General features: G+C 41.2%; 1 protein-coding gene across 2 annotated transcripts in view; it reads right to left on the bottom strand.

The window, feature by feature from the left end:
• The window catches only part of LOC110489225 (protocadherin-11 X-linked), a 305,718-nt gene extending 302,211 nt beyond the window's left edge, over positions 1–3,507 (bottom strand). For both annotated transcript variants that reach the window (XM_090198896.1, XM_021561859.3), the window contains exon 1: positions 2,600–3,507. The gene's annotated coding sequence lies outside the window, so the exon portion shown is untranslated. The remainder of the gene's footprint in view (positions 1–2,599) is intronic.
• Positions 3,508–16,650: the final 13,143 nt, after the last annotated feature.

Raw genomic sequence — 16,650 nt, 5'->3', positions numbered from 1 at the left:
CTGTTTGATGTTGACCATGCCCTACGAGACAGACAATATGTGTGTGCAAATGTTTAGCGTTCTAAATCATTGTGGAAGTTAGGCTACTGAAGAAATAGAGACGTGATTTAAATTCAAAAACAATTATTAGTTCAAGTTGTATTTGTCACATGCACAAGTACAGTGAAATTCATAACTTGAACGCTCTGCCCAACAGCGCAGTAATCAATATCAAAATAGCATAGCCAATACAAACGCAGCATATAATAAAGACAAGCACAGTGCCAATAACACAAGTACAATGTACAGGGATACTGGAGTGTTTCAGGTACATATGTAGATATAGGAGGGTATTAGAGAACGTGACTGGTAGCAGGATTATCATTAATAATAATAATAATAATAATAATAATAATAATACTAATAATAATAATAGTCATATAAAAATATATATAATATAATTTAATATATATATGATAATAATAATATAATATATATGATAATAATAATATAATATAATATATATGATATAATATAGTGCATATGATAAAAATACTACAATATAATATATATGATGATAATAATAAATAATATATATATATAATAATAATAATAATATATATGGTAATAATAATATGATGTAGTAGATATGATAATAAGAATATAATAAAATATATATGATAACAATAATATAGTATATTATATATGCCAATAATAATATAGTACATATGATAATAATACTATAATATAATAAATATGAGAATAATAATATAATGTAATATATGTGATAATAATAATATCATATATATGAACATAATAATATAATATATATGATAATAATAAAATAATCAAAAATAATAATAATAATAATATCATGTAATAAATACGATAAGAGGAAAAAGGAGGACCATTCACAACCACATTTTGAAGCTTGCAACTGAAGTCTCAGATATTGTTTTGGACACTGTTGATATAGCTCCACCAGCTATAAAACCACGAACCAATATAAACCAGCTAGTTATGATTTGGTGGACTTGTAAGAGGCAACACCAGACACAGTCAAAATTGCACATCCAAGTAGAACACTCAGACGTCATACTTTTAACTACCATTGAAGAATAGTTTATCATTCCACTGGGCAATAGTTAATTACCACAACTAAGGACAGGACAACTAAGCACTGGTGTACATTTGAATGAATGCAAAACTCTGAGACTGTGGATGTGGTATGATCACTAAGGTGTAGATCTAAGAACTTAAGCGTTATCAATCTCTGTTAGCCTACACTGCCTACACCATATCAATGATCAAAAAAGCTTAGAAGACTCAACACGTCTTTCTAAGAGTAAATGCAGACATGTCTTGTAAGTCAGAAAATCATTAAGCAATCAATCTTGGATAACCTGCTGTGAATAAAATGTGAATAGCCTCCATTTGCTCAAACAAGGAATAGACCTACAGTTAGTTTTTATAATAATTAATCGTCCTCTACAATAATAGTATGACATCGCCTGCTATGTACAAATTTAAAAGCTTTATGGTAGTGACTATGTTGCCCATGTGAATCCCCTCAATAAAATGAGCATGGATAGCCTAGTGCATGTCCTTTTCGAGCATGGAGCGTGTGGGTACTGTGTTTACTGTACAGCATATGTGTTACTCAAGAGCACTAATCAGTCCCTATATATCAAATAATGGACCTGCTGACAATGCTTTTGTAAAAGGGGATAATGCCCCTGAAGTTGAAAGGATAAACGCTGCATTCCAGTCGCGGTGTGCATTATCCATAATGCAATTTGACCAGGGAGGTCCGCTTTAATTATGAAACTCATTAACTGTCATTAGGGTTAGCAGTGTGGTTAAGATTAGGTATAAAATCTGATTTTTATGACTTTGTGGCTGTGCCAGCTAGTGACCGCTCTGCTAACCTGCTCATTAAACGTGCAGTCAAAAACTCACCTGCCGAAAAGTATGCGGTAGCCTAGTTTACACAGCCTACTTAAAACACGAATTTGAAAAAAAGTATACCAATGTTGACCACGCACAGATTGAATAACTCATGACCGAGAATAATGGTCATGAGACAGCTAGGGTTGAATAGTCTATTCAATAATACCCTATAGGCTGCTTGAAGAAAACACAGTATAAATGTTTTGAAACGTGTCGTGATCATAACTATAAAGACCTTTACTATAACGAGATTAATGTTGTTGTTTTTTTACACGATAGATTGTGGACTGACCAAATCCGATGCGTAAAAACAATGACTCAATGGGTGTCTCGTTTTAACGCTGAATGTGATTATTGTGTTGTTGCTTTTTTATCTATAAGTTGTTTGATAACATTTTTATGGTGCCATTCAGACAACCCTGTAATTGAGTGACGCGAATCAACTGCGATGTGGCATCCGGTCCGTAGGAATATAGCCTACAGTTTGCGTAAATTGATGGTCAATTTGGCTTCCTATTTTTGACCATCATAATAACATTATTTTCCTCTAGATCGGTTGAATACTTTCCTTTTAAATGTACCTATAATTTTCACATGACATGATACCGTAAAAACTTGTAGGATTGTATTCAGAATGAAATAAACTAATATTAGAAATGGATGATGTTACCTGTCTTTACTTGACACTAGTGATAGTAATGTTGACCTTCTATCCCTTCAAACAGAATATGGAAAATCAATCGCAATTCCCGTCACGTAGCGACATCAGTGCTTTAGAAGAAGAAGTGCCATAGAATTACACTGAAGTGGAAAAGTGGAGAAAAAAAAGATCCTCTTCTGGTAGCGGGAATCAAAACAAAAAACACACATCAGGGTAGGGTTATCCACTACAGCAAATGATCCATGTCCTAAAAAAAGTCTATGGTCCACATGCGGGAGGCAAAGGCATTGATTGCAGAATAATTTTTTTTGTAACTCAAAGAGCCTATGTAATTCCTCTTCAGATATCGTGGGTTAACTGTGGTTCAATCGCGGGCGGCAGGAGAGATGGTGATGGTCCAAGTCGCTTGATTTACGTGAAATAGCCCTGCGTGTGTTTTAAAATGCTCTCTCTTGCAACAAATGGTGCAAATCGCTTGTATGGAAGACCGTTTCATTGATCATGTGTAACAGCGTTTTAACAATGCGCATAAACTTCCATCCAAGAGCGCACAAAAATGAAACAGTTTGGTACGATTGCTGAAAACTTCAGTTTTTTCGGCACAGTTTTTTTTTTTAAAGGTTATTATTCAGCAACAAAAAATAACACATAAATGGGCTGTAGCCTGGGTAGTGTTCTGTCCCCCAACGGAGTTTGATGAAAGTGTTCCTTAGTGCGGTATCACTTACAGCGGGGCTGAAATAGACGTTATGCTGTATCTGTGTGCTAAGCTGTGCCTAGTTGTCTCAGTAGTATTGCATGAACCCGGTCCCTTAGTACTGCCCACCTCTCTGCCTCCAACTGACATCACTGTGGGAGGAGGGGCCTACAATACATATTACAGATCCCATCCTCTCCAATCCTCTTAAAGCTGCACTGCTGAGGAGCTCCCTGCATTGAGTTTTAGCTGGATGTCGAGTCTTGTGTTGACCACTACAAACACCACAAGATGCATCGGCTCTGCTGAAGCCTGGCTCCAATAACTGCCTGAGAAAGAGGGGGGACTGCACTAGCTTACCCCAACTCCCCCACATTGACTCCTGCACATTGACTCTGCACCGGTATCCCCTGTACATAGCCCAGCTGCTGTTATTTTACTGCAACTCTTTAATCGTTTTTATGTTTTATTTCTTACTTATCTATTTCTTACCTAAAACTTATTTTTCTTAAACTGCATTGTTGGTTAAGGGTTTGTAAGTAAGCATTTCACTGTAAGGTCTACACGTGTTCTATTCAGTACCTGTGACAAATAGTGATTTGGTAACCGCCTGAGAAAGAGGGGGCACTACACTAACCTAGCTCCAATGACTGCCTGAGAAAGAGAAGGCACTGCACTAACCTAGCCTGGCTCCAATAACCACCTGAGAAAGAGGGGGCACTGCACTAACCTAGCCTGGCTCCAATAACCACCTGAGAAAGAGGGGGCACTGCACTAACCTAGCCTGGCTCCAATAACCACCTGAGAAAGAGGGGGCACTGCACTAACCTAGCCTGGCTTCAATAACCACCTGAGAAAGAGGGGGCACTGCACTAACCTAGCATGGCTTCAATAACCACCTGAGAAAGAGAAGGCACTGCACTAGCCTAGCCTGGCTTCAATAACCACCTGAGAAAGAGAAGGCACTGCACTAACCTAGCCTGGCTCCAATAACCACCTGAGAAAGAGAAGGCACTGCACTAGCCTAGCCTGGCTCCAATAACCACCTGAGAAAGAGGGGGCACTGCACTAACCTAGCATGGCTTCAATAACCACCTGAGAAAGAGGGGGCACTGCACTAACCTAGCCTGGCTCCAATAACCACCTGAGAAAGAGGGGGCACTGCACTAACCTAGCCTGGCTCCAATAACCACCTGAGAAAGAGAAGGCACTGCACTAACCTAGCCTGGCTCCAATAACCACCTGAGAAAGAGAAGGCACTGCACTAACCTAGCCTGGCTCCAATAACCACCTGAGAAAGAGAAGGCACTGCACTAACCTAGCCTGGCTCCAATAACCACCTGAGAAAGAGGGGGCACTGCACTAGCCTAGCCTGGCTCCAATAACCACCTGAGAAAGAGATGGCACCGCACTAACCTAGCCTGGCTTCAATAACCACCTGAGAAAGAGGGGGCACTGCACTAACCTAGCCTGGCTTCAATAACCACCTGAGAAAGAGGGGGCACTGCACTAACCTAGCCTGGCTCCAACTAACCACCTGAGAAAGAGAGGGCACTGCACTAACCTAGCCTGGCTCCAATTCCCTATAGGAAACACTAAGCATAAAGTTGCTCTTAAAGTTGCTCATACTGTATACCTCATTTATAACAATGTAACAACATTATAATAATATGCAGTTTCGTGGTAATGTCTCTGTTATTGCAAATGTGTTTTTTTAAAATGCTTTTAAACAGTAAATACAGTCCCTAATCAACTTGGGTGATTACTCACCTCGAACTGGACAAAGTCATTTTCTTTAATGAGTCGGACGGGAAGGATATACTCCAAACATCCGAACAGACCCTCATCCCCGTCATTCGCTGGAGAAGGAAAAGAGATTTGTCAAAAAAGATCAGGGTGCCTTGTGAGGATCAGGCGATTAATGGCTAATCTGCCTTTTCCCTCCGTACTGCTAGCTAATGTTCAATCGCTGGAAAATAAAAGGGACGAAACGAAAGCACATATATCCTACCAACGGGATATTAAAAACCGTAATATCTTATGTTTCACAGAGTGTTGGTTGAACGACATACATACTGAATAACATACAGCTGGCTGGATAAAACAGCAGCCTCTGGTAAGACACGGGGCGGGGGCCTACCCATATTTGTAAACAACAGCTGGTGCAGGATATCTAAGGAAGTCTCAAGGTTCTGCTCGACTGAGGTAGAGTATCTCATGATAAGCTGTAGACCACACTATCTACCTAGAGAGTTTTCATAAGTATTTTTGCGCAACTCAATATTTTTCACAGCTCAATAAGCTGTATACCGACTTAAGCAAACAGGAAAACACTCATCCAGATGTGACGCTCCTAGTGGCCGGGGACTTTAATGCAGGGAAACTTAAATCAGTTTTACCTCATTTCTACCAGCATGTTAAATGTGCAACCAGAGGGAAACAAAACTCTAGATCACCTTTACTCCAGACACAGAGATGTGTACAATGTTCTCCCTCGCTTTCCATTTGGCAAATCTGAACCCCCAAAAAATCTAGATCACCTGTACTCTACACACAGAGACACGTACAAAGCTCTCCCTCGCCCTCCATTTGGTAAATCCGACCACAATTCTATCCGTCTGAATCCTGCTTACAAGCAAAAATTAAAGCAGGAAGCACCAGTGGCTCTGTCTATAAAAAAGTGGTCAGATGAAGCAGATGCTAAACTACAGAAATGTTTTGCTAGCACAGACTGGAATATGTTCTGGGATTCTTCCGATGGCAATGAGGAGTACACCACATCAGTCACTGGCTTCATCAATAAGTGCATCGATGACATCTTCCCCAAAGTGACAGTACAAAACCCAACCAGAAGCCATGGATTACAGTCAACATTTGCACTGAGCTGCCACTTTCAAGGAGCGAGACTCTAACCTGGAAGCTTATAAGAAATCCTTCTATGCCCTCCGACGAACCAACAAACAGTCAAAGCGTCAATACAGGACTAAGATCGAATCGTACTACACCGGCTCCGACGATCATCGGATGTGGCAGGGCTGGCAAACCATTACAGACTACAAAGGGAAGCACAGCAGAGAGATGCCTAGCAACACAAGCCTACCAGACAAGCTAAATAACTTCTATGCTCGCTTCGAGGCAAGTAACACTAAACATACATGAGAGCATCAGCTGTTCCGGACGACTTTGTGATCACGCTCTCTGCAGATGATGTGAGTAAGACCTTCAAAAAGGTCAACATTTACAAGGCCGCAGGGCCAGACGGAATACCAGGACATGTACTCCGAGCATGCGCTGACCAACTGGCAAGTGTCTTCATTGACATATTCAACCTCTCCCTGTCTGAATCTGTAATACCAACACGCTTCAAGCAGACCACCACAGTCCCTGTGCCCAAGAACACTAAGGAAACCTGCCTAAATGACTACCGACCCGTAGCACTCACGCCTGTAACCATAAAATGCTTTGAAAGGCTGGTCATGGCTCACATCAACACCATTATTCTAGAACTCCTAGACCAACTCCAATTTGCATACCGTACCAACAGATCCACAGATGATGCAATCTTTTTTGCATTCCACACTGCCCTTTCACACCTGGACAAAAGGAACACCTGTGTGAGAATGCTATTCATTGACTACAGCTCAGCGTTCAAACACATAGTTCCCTCAAAGCTCATCACTAAGCTAATGTCCCTGGGACTAAACACCTCCCTCTGCAACTGGATCCTGGACTTCCTGACGGGCAACGCCAAGGTGGTAAGAGTAGGTATCAACACATCCACCACACTGATCCTCAATACGGGGTTCCCTCAGCAGTGCATGCTCAGTCCCTTCCTGTACTCATGAGATTATTCATGACAGTACTCAGTACTGTACTCATGACTGCACGGCCAGGCATGACTCCAACACCATCATTAAGTTTGCCTAAGACCACAGTGGTAGGCCTGATCAACGATGAGACAGTCTATAGGGAGTAGGTCAGAGACCTTACCATGTGGTACCAGGAAAACAACCTCTCCCTCAACGTGATCAAGACAAAGGAGATGATTGTGGACTACAGGAAAAGGAGGACTGAGCACACCCACATTCTCATCGACGGGGCTGTAGTGGATCAGGTTGAGAGCTTTAAGTTCCTGGCGTCCACATCACCAACAAACTAACATGGTCTAAGCACACCAAGACAGTCGTGAAGAGGGCACGACAAAACCTATTCCCCCTCAGGAGACTGAAAAGTTTGGGCATGGATCCTCCAAATGTTTTACATCTGCACCATCGAGAGCATCCAGACTAGTTGCATCACTGCTTGGTAGAGCAACTGCTCGGCCTCCGACCACAAGGCACTACAAAGGGTAGTGTGAACGGCCCAGTACATCACTGGGGTCAAGCTTCCTGCCATCCAGGACCTCTATTAGGTGGTGTCAGGCGAAGGCCCTAAAAATTGTCAAAGACTCCAGCCACCCTAGTCATAGATTGTTCTCTCTGCTACCGCACGAGGTACCGGAGAGCCAAGTCTACACTACCGTTCCAAAGTTTGGGGTTACTTAGAAATGTCCTTGTTTTAAAATAAAAGCAAATTGATCAGAAATACAGTGTAGACATTGTTAATGTTGTAAATTACTATTGTAACTGGAAACGGCTGATTTTTTATGGAATATCTACATGGGCGTAGAGAGGCCCATTATCAGAAACCATTACTCCTGTGTTCCAATGGCACGTTGTGTTAGCTAATCCAAGTTTTAATTTTAAAAGGCTAATTGATCACCTGTCTCAACATCAACAGTAAAGAGGCGACTCCGGGATGCTGGCCTTCGAGGCAGAGTTCCTCTGTCCAGTGTCTGTTTCCCATCTTTTTTCTTTATATTGGCCAGTCTGAGATATGGCTTTTTCTTTGCAACTCTGCCTAGAAAGCCAGCGTCCCGGAGTCGCCTCTTCACTGTTGACGTTGAGACTGGTGTTTTGCAGGTACTATTTAATGAAGCTGCCAGTTGAGTACTTGTGATGCGTTTGTTTCTCAAACTAGACACTGTAATGTACTTGTCCTCCTGTTCAGTTGTGCACCGGGGCCTCCTATTCCTATTTCTATTCTGGTTATAGCCAGTTTGCGCTGTTCTGTGAAGGGAGTAGTACATAGTACACAGCGTTGTACAATATCTTAATTTTCGTGCCAATTTCTCGCATGGAATAGCCTTAATTCCTCAGGACAATAATAGACTGACGAGTTTCAGGAGAAAGTTATTTGCTTCCAGCCATTTTGAGATAGTAATCAAACCCACAAATGCTGATGCTCCAGATACTCAACTAGTCTAAGGAAGGCCAGTTTAATTGCTTCTTTAATCAGTACAACAGTTTTCAGCTGTGCTAACATAATTGCAATATATTCTTATAATGATCAATTAGCCTTTTAAAATATTAAACTTGGATTAGCTAACACAACGTGCCATTGGAACACAGGAGTGATGGTTCCTGATAATGGGCCACTGTACGCCTATGGACAGTTGAAGTTTACATACACTTAGGTTGGAGTCATTAAACCTCGTTTTTCAACCACTCCAAACATTTCTTATTAACAAACTACAGTTTGGGCAAGTCGGATATGACATCTTCTTTGTGCATGACACAAGTAATTTTTCCAACAATTGTTTACAGACAGATTATTTCACTTCTAATTCAATTTATCACAACTCCAGTGGATCAGAAGTTTACATACACTAAGTTGAACAGCTTGGAACATACTTAAACAGCTTGGAACATTCCAGAAAATTATGTCATGGCTTTAGAACCTTCTGATAGGCTAATTTACATATTTTGATTCAATTGGAGGTGTACCTGTGGATGTATTTCAAGGCCTACTTTCAAACTCAGTGCCAATTTGCTTGACATCATGGGAAAAGCAAAAGAAATCAGCCAAGACCTCAGAAAAAAATTACAGACCTCCACAAGTTTGGTTCATCCTTGGGAGCAATTTCCAAATGACTGAAGGTACCATGTTCATCTGTACAAACAGTAGTACGCAAGTATAAACACCATGGGAACACGCAGCCGTCATACCACTCAGGAAGGAGACGCGTTCTGTCTCCTAGAGATGAACGTACTTTGGTGAGAAAAGTGAAAAATCAATCCCAGAACAACAGCAAAGGACCTTGTGAAGATGCTGAAGGAAACAGGTACAACAGTATCTATATCCACAGTAAAACGTGTCCTATATCAACATAACTTGGAAGGCTACTCAGCAAGGAAGAAGCCACAGCTCAAAAACAATCATAAAGAAGCCAGACTACGGTTTGCAACTGCACATGAGGACAAAGCTCATACTTTTTGGAGAAATGTCCTTTGGTCTGATGAAACAAAAATAGAACTGTTTGGTCATAATGACCATCGTTATGTTTGGAGGAAAGAGGGGGAGGCTTGTAAGGCGAAGAACACCATCCCAACCGTGAAGCACGGGGGTGGCAGCATCATGTTGTGGGGTGCTTTGCTGCAGGAGGGACTGGTCCACTTCACAAAATAGATGGCATCATGAGTTAGGAAAATTACGTGGATATATTGAAGCAACGTCTCAAGACATCAGTCAGGAAGTTAAAGCTTGGTCGCAAATGGGTCTTTCAAATGGACCATGACCCCAAGCATACTTCCAAAGTTGTGGCAAAATGGCTTAAAAGGACAACAAAGTCAAGGTATTGGAGTGGCCATCACAAAGCCCTGACCTCAATCCTATAGAACATTTGTGGGCAGAACTGAAAAACCATGTGCAAGCAAGGAGGCCAATAAATCTGACTCAATTACACCAGCTTTGTCAGGAGGAATGGGCCAAAATTCACCCAATTTATTGTGGGAAAATTTACGATATTAACAATGTCTGCACTGTATTTCGGATCAATTTAATATTATTATAATGGACAGAAAAATGTGCCTTTCTTTCAAAAACAAGGACATTTCTACGTAAGTGACCCCAAACTTCCGAACGGTAGTGTAGGTCCAAAAGGCTTCTAAACAGCTTTTACCTCCAAGCCTTAAGACTCCTGAACAGCTAATCAAATTTGCTACCCAGACTATTTGCATTGCCCCCCCCCCCTCTTCTACGCTGTTGCTACTCTCTGTTATTATTCATGCATAGTCACTTTAATAATTCTACCTACATGTACATACTCACTCAATTACCTCGATAACGGTGCCCCAGCACATTGACTCTGTACCAGTACCCCATGTATATAGCCCTGCTATTGTTATTTACTGCTGCTCTTTAATTATTTGTTATTCTTATCTCTTACTTTTTGGGGGATATTTTCTTGAAACTGCATTGTTGGTTAAGGGTTTGTAAGTAAGCATTTCACTGTAAGGTCTACTACACCTGTTGTATTCGACGCATGTGACAAATACAATTTGCCAGCCAGCCAGCCAGCAAGTCAATCAGCCAGCCAGCCAGCCAGCCAGCCAGCCAGCCAGCCAGTCAGCCTTCCTAAACAACAGCCAGTCAGCCAGCCAGTCAGTCAGTCAGTCAGTCAGTCAGTAACCGGCCAACCAGCCAGCAAGTCAGCCGGTAAGCCAGTCAGCCAGCTTGTCAGCCAGCTAGTTAGCCAGCCAGTCAGCCACCTTCCACCTGTGTCTCCTTATCCACCATCTACCCACCCACTTAGAATGCATCCGAAATGGCACCCTATACCCTAGTGCACTACCTTTGGACAGAGCCATATGGGGAATGGGGTTCCATTTGGTTCACATAACATGTATCCCCCTCCCACGCTCCATCTATCCCCCTCCCACCCTCCTCCTATCTCCCTCCCACCCACCCTCCATCTATCCTCCCCACCCTTCTGGAAGGTTCTCCCATCTCCACAGAGGAACTCTGGAGCTCTGTCAGAGTGACCATTGGGTTGTTGGTCACCTCCCTGACCTAGACCCTTCTCCCCCGATTGCTCTATTTGGCTGGGTGGCCAGCTCTAGAAAGAGTCTTGGTGGTTCCAAATATCTTCAATTTAAGAATGATGGAGGCCACTGTGTTCTTGGGGTCCTTCAATGTTGCAGAAATGTTTTGGAACCCTTCCCCAGCTCGGTGCCTCGACACAATTCTGTCTCTGAGCTCGATGGACAATTGCTCATGACTTGGTATTTGCTCTGACGTGCACTTTAAGCTGTGGAACCTTATATAGACAGGTGTGTGCCTTTCCAAATCATGTCCAATCAATAGAAGTTCACACAGGTGAACTCCAATCAAGTTGTAGAAACACCTCAAGGATGATCACTAGAAACAGGATGCACCTAAGCTCAATTTCGAGTTTCATAGCGAAGTGTCTGAATAGCCGGACTGTTTTATTTTTTAAAATAGATTTGCAAACATTTCTAAAAAAACTATTTTTGTTTTTGTAGATTGATGAGGGGAAAAAAATGAATTTGATCTATTGGAAAATAAAGCTGCGACATAACAACATATGGAAGGGGTCTGAATACTTTCCGAATGCACTGTAAATCCAGCACTGACCCTGATATGCAAAATAAAATTATTGTTGCTATGTAATCTCAGGAACATTATCTAACACACAGAATTGCCCTAACTACTTTACAACCTGTTCCATTCTATAAGGCCACAGCTAGAGCTGTCTGTGGTAGACCTGAAAGGGTTTGATCTATGTATTCTTAATTATACTGTTTGTCAATGAAGGACTTCTTCAAGGCATGTTTAAGAAATGCTAATGTGAAAGCCTTCAAGCTTTATAAAAAGGCACAAAACTCCTCATGCATTATTCAAAGGGCTATTTTGCTACTCTACTCCCAAAACGAACTTTAGGAGAGACAAGCTGTGCATTTCTGATCAGTCAGGACAATCCCCACAATACGAAGAGGGTGTACATAGGGTCAGATCTTGAACTTTCCTTTTTATTTTCCACCAATGTATCAAAATACATTGTAAAGTCATCTACTGTATTTGGAGCGTCCAAGTTACTGTATATCTCAAAGTAGGATACAGCCCAAAGTATGTAAAAGGCTAGCGTTCTTAGCATGCTATTTCTGAATGCGGCTCTGCAGAGTGGTTACTAGCTGGCACAGGCACAAAGTCATAAAATCTGATTTAAACCTAACCCTAACCCTAACCATAACCACACCGCTAACCCTAATGCCTAACCATATCCTTAAATGAAGAATTTTTACAAAATTAGTCCGTTTTAGTCTCTATTCAATATTTAAAGCAGAAGCATTACAATGTAAATTTAAATGTACTTTCTGATTGACTCGACATATGCAGCGTTTACCGTGTATGCAGTCTCTGCTAAAGCGGGAACATTGCCTTTAAAGTTCAATCACGCTGTAAAACTGAACTACTGCGATGCAGATTGAATAGAGCATTTGACTTTGCAGCTGGAGTATCTAGCAGAAATCGCTAAATTCTGCCTCCAGGGCATGAAAATAAACGTCAATCTGCTAGTGTTTATCCCGGGAACTAGTGGATTTATGTTCTGATTGACTGTAAGGAAATGTAGTAACAGTTTGCAGATATGTGAGATGACATTAACTCATTAATTCACGTTTATCTGTTTCTCAAATCTGGAGAGAAAAAAATTAATTTGCGTATATTAAAAATGGCAGGTTCTGCCGAACAAAATAGGAAATAATGTGATTGATAATCCAAAGACATCAAATCAAATTTGAATGAAAATCGCAGCACACAGTAAAACATTCCCTCTTAAAGTAGTAAGAAGCATTAAAGGAGAGGACTAAAACAGCATTGATCCTTTGTCGTGAAACCTCAAACTGGTTTCACTACAGTGGTGTGTCTGGTCAAAAGCAGTGCACTAAAGAAGACAAGGGTGCCATCACAGCCACAGCCTCTGGTCATTTCCTGCTAAATGTAACTCAGAATGAGAGCCAGTACAGAGTAAACTGGGAGGCAGCTGTGTCCACAGACAGACAGGGAAACAAAGCTTTTGTTTTCTTCTGCAGATGTGATCAAATGGAGTTTTCCTCTATAACGCTGACTTCAATCTGCATGCTGTAGGCTTCTCCGCTGGATCCATGACTCATTACCTACACTTAGTTCTCATCCCAAATGGCACCCTATCCTCTATGTAGTGCACTACTTTAAACCAGAGCCCTAGAGGGCCCGGGTCAAAATTAGTGCACTTACATAGGGCATAGGGTGTCATTGAGAACACAACCCTTGAAGAGAAATAATTGGAAGAAAAAGCACACACTAATATACCTTATCAGTGGACTACAGCTGGGCCAGCATCGGAAGGGAAAGGGTTGGAAGGGTAAGGAAGGTAAATTGCAAGGTATGCCTCCCGTATATTAACATTTCAGGTTCTTTCAGAAAGGATTGATTCTTTGGCCTCATTTTAGATGACCTCGGCAGTATATTATCCCTTTAACTTTACAGCTCAACCAGTCTGAAAAGAAGCACAGGGCAGTTGTCCGTTTTTCTTTTTTTTTGGGGGGGGGGGGGGTGTATTTTATTTCTTGAGTCTTTCCTGTTCAACAACCATTGAAAATCCAGCTATGTACTTCCTGGCTTTTGATCACCCGACCTCAATTGTTAATATTGGTATTACAGTATTATGCTTATTTCGACCACATAAGGAGTTCCCACGGCTATGTATAACAATGCTTGTCTGGGTGTCAAATACCATGACTGGGCTAAAGAAAGTACTAAAGAGACATTTTGAGTTTGATAAATCTAGACAAACCCTTCTTTTTTTATCCTTTACGGACCGTCTAAGTATCCATAGCAACGTTCAAGAACATCAGAGATTTTTTCTGAAAACTGAAACGGTCTCTATGAATTTCTCTCTTTCTTACTCTTTTTCTATTTGAAGAGAGAACATGGACAAAGATCTATAGCTGTTATTTTATTGACAACAGAAATGGGCTTGTTGAGAGATGGCCAGAGAGAGTAAGAGTAACCAGGCTTGACCTTTTGTCATACAAACATGCAACATGCATGACTTCGGTTTTTATCCAATGCACCGGTTTGGATTTCAAAAGAGAAAAGGCCTTCAAGCATGACCGTCATTGGCTTGTCATACCTCAAAATGGATGTCGCTAAACAAAAACTTCAGAGAGCTATTACAGACTCGATAGTGAACTCAATGAAATATGCAAGATTTCAACAGTGGTGAGAAGCTATTCTGAAAACACGGTTGACCAAGCTACCAATTACTTCACACTAAAATAAGTTAAGCTACACTAAAGTTACCCATTAAGATAAGCATAGCGTACCTCACTAAAGTTACTACATCCAAACTACTTTGTGAAAAATTATCATTTGTAAATCTCAACTGTCATATCATGTTGGGGTCATACAGTGCCCTTTGAAAGAATTCAAACCCTCTGACAGCCCGATTTCAAAATGGATTTAATTCTTATTATGTTTACCCATCTACACACAATACCCTATAATGACAAAGGGAAAATCTATTTCAAGAAATGTTTGCACAGAAATATCACATTTACATAAGTGTTTACACCCCTTTATTCAATACATGTTAGAGCTTTGGCAGCTATTACGGCATTGAGTTTTTCTGGGTAAGTCTCTAAGAGCTTTGCACACCTCAATTGAACATTCAATGTTGTTCTCTAGGATTTTGCCTGTGCTTAGATTTATTATTTTTCTTGTTATCCTAAAACAACTCCCTAGTCCTTGCCAATGACAAGCATACCCATAACATGATGCAGCCACCACCATGGTTGAAAATATGAAGAGTGGTACTCGGTGCTGTGTTGGATTTGCCCCACACTTAGATGGAGTAATTAAAACTCCACACAAAACTCCACAAATTTCTATAACAAACTATAGTTTTGGCAAGTTGGTTAGGACAACTACTTTGTTCATGACACAAGTAATATTTCCAACAATTGTTTACAGACAGATTATTTCACTTATAATTCACTGTATCACAATTCCAATGGGTCAGAAGTTTACATACACTATGTTGACTGTGCCTATAAACAACTTGAAAAATTCCAGAAAATTATGTAATGGCTTTAGAAGCTTCCGATAGGATAATTGACATAATTTCAGTCAATTGGAGGTGTAAATCTGTGGATTTATTTCAAGGCCTACCTTCAAACTCAGTGCCTCTTTGCTTGACATCATGGGAAAATCTAAATAAATCAGCCAAGACCTAAGAAAAAAATTGTAGACCTCCACAAGTCTGGTTCATCCATGGGAGCATTTTCCCAACGGCTGAAGGTACCACGTTCATCTTTACAAACAATAGTACGCAAGTATAAACACCATGGGAACACGCAGCCATCATACCTGTCACGTTCTGACCATAGTTCTTTTGTGTTTTCTTTGTTTTAGTGTTGGTCAGGATGTGAGCTGAGTGGGCATTCTATGTTGTGTGTCTAGTTTTCCCGTTTCTATGTTTGGCCTGATGTGGTTCTCAATCAGAGGCAGGTGTTAGTCATTGTCTCTGATTGGGAACCATATTTAGGTAGCCTTTTTTGTGTTGGGTTTTGTGGGTGGTTGTCTTCTGTCTTTGTGTCTATGCGCCAGATAGGACTGTTTCATTTTTTTCCCCCACATTTGTTGTTTTGGTATTTTGTAGTGTTCACATTTATTGTCTTTATTAAACATGATGAACACTAACCACGCTGCGCTTTGGTCCGATCCTTTGTCCACAGAAGAAAGCCGTTACAATACCGCCCAGGAGGGAGACGCGTTCTGTCTCCTAGAGATGAATGTACTGGTGCGAAAAGTGCAAATCAATCCCAGAACAACAGCAAAGAACCTTGTGAAGATGCTGGAGGAAACAGCTACAAAAGTATCTATATCCACAGTAAAACAAGTCCTATATCGACATAACCTGAAAGGCCGCTCAGCAAGGAAGAATCCACTGCTTCAGAACTGCCATAAAAGGCCAGACTACGGTTTGCAACTGCACATGTGGACAAAGATTTTGGAGAAATGTCCTCTGATCTGCTGAAACAAAAATATAACTGTTTGTCCATAATGACCATGGAGGAAAAGCTTGCAGGCTAAAGAACACCATCCCAAACGTGAAGCACGGGGGTGGCAGCATCATGTTGTGTGGGGTGCTTTGCTGCAGGAGGGACTGGCGCACTTCACAAACTAGATGGAAGAGGAAAGGAAATGATGTGAAAAAATTGAAGCAACATCTCAAGATATCAGTCAGGAAGTTAAAGGTTGGTCGCAAATGAGTCTTCCAAATGGACAATGGCCCCAAGCATACATCCAAAGTTGTGGCAAAATGGCTTAAGGACAACAAAGTCAAGGTATTGGAGTGGCCATCACAAAGCCCTGACCTCAATCCTATAGAAAATGTGTGGGCAGAACTGATAAAGCGTGTGTTAGCAAGGAGGCCTACAAACCTGACTGAGTTACACCAGCTCTGTCAGGAGGAATGGGA

This window comes from Oncorhynchus mykiss, chromosome 14, assembly GCF_057628025.1.
Source record: "Oncorhynchus mykiss isolate SJ-2025 chromosome 14, ASM5762802v1, whole genome shotgun sequence".
NCBI lineage: Eukaryota > Metazoa > Chordata > Actinopteri > Salmoniformes > Salmonidae > Oncorhynchus > Oncorhynchus mykiss.
The sequence above is the reverse complement of the archived record's forward strand: the minus strand, read 5'-3'. Positions and strand labels throughout refer to the sequence as shown.